Below are 3118 nucleotides of genomic sequence, written 5' to 3'. Positions count from 1 at the left end.
TTTTTTTTTTTAAATTTTATTTATTTATTTGACAGAGAGAGACACAGCGAGAGAGGGAACACAAGCAGGGGGAGTGGGAGAGGGAGAAGCAGGCTTCCCACGGAGCGGGGAGCCCGATGTGGGGCTCGATCCCAGGACCCTGGGATCATGACCTGAGCCGAAGGCAGACGCTTAACGACTGAGCCACCCAGGTGCCCCTGCCTTGGGTGAATTCTTTCACTGCCCACACTGCCAGCTTCTAACCAAAGGATCATCCCATATTTGGTGGCCCCCCCATCTGATCAGGAGAGACACCCCACTTGGTGGCCCATACGGGAGCCTTTGTGGGCTCCCCCACCCCAATTTGGTGGACCCCACACTAGGAGCCTTTGCCAGCCCGGGGCTCTCCCCGGATTCTCTGGGAATTTCTCAGGACTTCCCCTCAGTAGACTGACTCTAGGACTCCTTGGGGAACTGACGACCTCCAGCCAAGGTTCCTCCTCAGTAAGGACCCGAAGCCCCTGGGGGAACCCGCCAGACCTATCTTGCCCAAAAAGGTGAAGGCTATCCCTTTTTGCCCTTTGGAGGGATCCTTCCCTCCCTCCCTCCTCTCCTTTCTCTTTTCAGCCCTTCCGGCAGCCTATCTCCTTTAAAAAAAATAAATAAATAAAAAATAAATAAATAGGAAGGAAATCCTGCAATATGAAACAGGTGAACCTTGAAGACATTATGCTAAATAAAATAAGCCAGTCGGGGCGCCTGGGTGGCTCAGTTGGTTGGGTGACTGCCTTCGGCTCAGGTCATGATCCTGGAGTCCCGGGGTCGAGTCCCACATCGGGCTCCCTGCTCGGCGGGGAGTCTGCTTCTCCCTCTGACCCTTCCCCCTCTCATGTGCTCTCTCTCTCCTCTCATCCTCTCTCTCAAATAAATAAATAAAATCTTAAAAAAAAAAATAAAAAAATAAAATAAGCCAGTCACAGGACAAATACTGCATGATTCCACTTGTATGAGGTATTTAAAATAGTCAAACTCCTAGAAGCAGAATAAAGTGGTAGGTGCCAGGGACTGGAAATGAAAGGGTGCAGCAGGGATGGGGAATTGCTAATCAATAGGCATAAGGTCTCAATTACGCAAAATCAGTACATTCTAGAGATCTGCTGTACAACCCTTGTGCAACATTAACAATAATGTATCGTACACTTAAAACTTTATCAAGAAGGTAGATCTCATGCTAAGTGTTCTTACCACAATAAAATAAAATTATAAACCTACAGTGATTGAGGAAGCCAAAGCCCCATTTTCAAATATGGGGAGAGCAATGAGGTAGGAATTACATCTACTGTTACTGGTGGCCATGATACATGAGGGTGCTCCTTTATTAAAAATTACTCCAACAATTTCTCCATACACAGAACCCCTTTAACATTTTCTTAACATTCGTCTGGTATGTTGATATGACTATGATTTAATGAGGCTGTTTTTCGTAAGCAAATAAGCCAGAATATAAATCCAAATAAATGTCATCACCTTCAAAATAAAGATATAAATGTTTTAATGAAGTTCAAAATTTCAGTATCTAAATTTTTCTCCCTTAAGAGCAGAACACTACATCAAAAACTAATGATGAATTATATGTATTATATGTTGACTAACTGAATTAAAAAAAGAACAGACTTTTTGCAATCAATTAAAATTCATTTAAATCCAAGACTCAGGTGAGTGGGCAAGTTTGATGTATATGTTTGGAGTTAAAAACAATAAGGCAATAATAAAAGGAAAGAACTGGTTTCCATGTAATGGGATACTATGAAGCTATCAAAAATAATGAAGCATATGTGTGTGTGTTTGTGTGTGTGTATATGGGTGTAGCTATGAAATGACCTACAAAATATATTGTCCAGTGAAAAAACAGCCAGGAACCTGAGGATTACAGCATGCTTTCAACTACATTTTTTAAAAAGAAGTATGTATATAAATATATGCTTAATCAATGCATGGGCTAGCTCCAGAAGGATACCTAGATAATTGGTAGTTTACTAATAGCTGTTGTTCCAAAAACATTAATCTGCTTGTATAGCATCTATTCATGTTTAATTCTTAGCTCTTATTAGATTTCAAGATCCTTTAGGACAAGAATTATGCACCATTCCTCTTGATACTCCCATATGCACAGGAGATTACATAGGACTCACTAAATGGCTGTGGATTAACATGATCAGATTTACATATGGTAGAGCCAAGTAAAGAAAGGGGTGCAGAGAGAGAGATTTGTCCAAACTAATAAAGAAAACAATGTGAGGGCTTATTTGAGGAAGTACTTGAATACAATACAACCACCTTCTATTGGCCATGCAAGCTTATGAGGGCTGTCTGGGTGTTGCACACAAATAGATACTTACTGCTCAGGAAACTAAAGCCCAGAGAAGTTACTTCGTTTTCCCAAGGCAAAACAGCCAGTACAGAGATCAAGATCTGCCTTTAAGCCCAGGTCTAACTTACCTAAAGCTGATGTTCTCCCCGCTATAAGAGCCAATGAAAAGCACAGGTGAACAGTATGGGCTCTGGGGCCAGATCAGCTGGGCATGAACCCTGACTCTACCAACTTCCAGCTGTAAGGCCTAAACAACATGCTTTGCCTCATTGTGTCTCCCATTCCTCCACGGAGAAAATGAGCGCAAGAAGTCAATACTCCAGAGGGTTATTTTGAGCATAAATGGATTTGTACTTAGAAATGTACTCGGCGAGCATGATTACTGTTATCATGTCAAATGCTGACTCTAGAGAGAATCAGGACAAACATACTTTGATGGGAGATGGAAATTAATGTGATCAAGTTGTAAATCAGGAGAAGGCAGATCAAAGTAAGAAATCATGAGGTATGTACCTGTGATGGTATTTGAGGATGGATGGGAGTGGGGAAAAGCTCACCAGGAGAAAACATGAACCGATAAAAGTGGAATAGAACATTAATGAAGACAAACTTAGAAATCAGAGTCATCCTGCAGATTGGAATACCCTGAAGTTTGTTTCTCATTGGTTTGTTGTTCCTATTCTCTGTTCTTTTTAAACAGAAGAGACATCACTTTGTTGAACAATCTCAAAGGCAATTGTGTAAAAAGTAAAGTCTATACAATCTGGA

The sequence above is a fragment of the Leptonychotes weddellii genome, chromosome 7, assembly GCF_054177405.1.
Source record: "Leptonychotes weddellii isolate Sample4059 chromosome 7, ASM5417740v2, whole genome shotgun sequence".
Taxonomy (NCBI): Eukaryota; Metazoa; Chordata; class Mammalia; order Carnivora; family Phocidae; genus Leptonychotes; species Leptonychotes weddellii.
The sequence above is the reverse complement of the archived record's forward strand: the minus strand, read 5'-3'. Positions refer to the sequence as shown.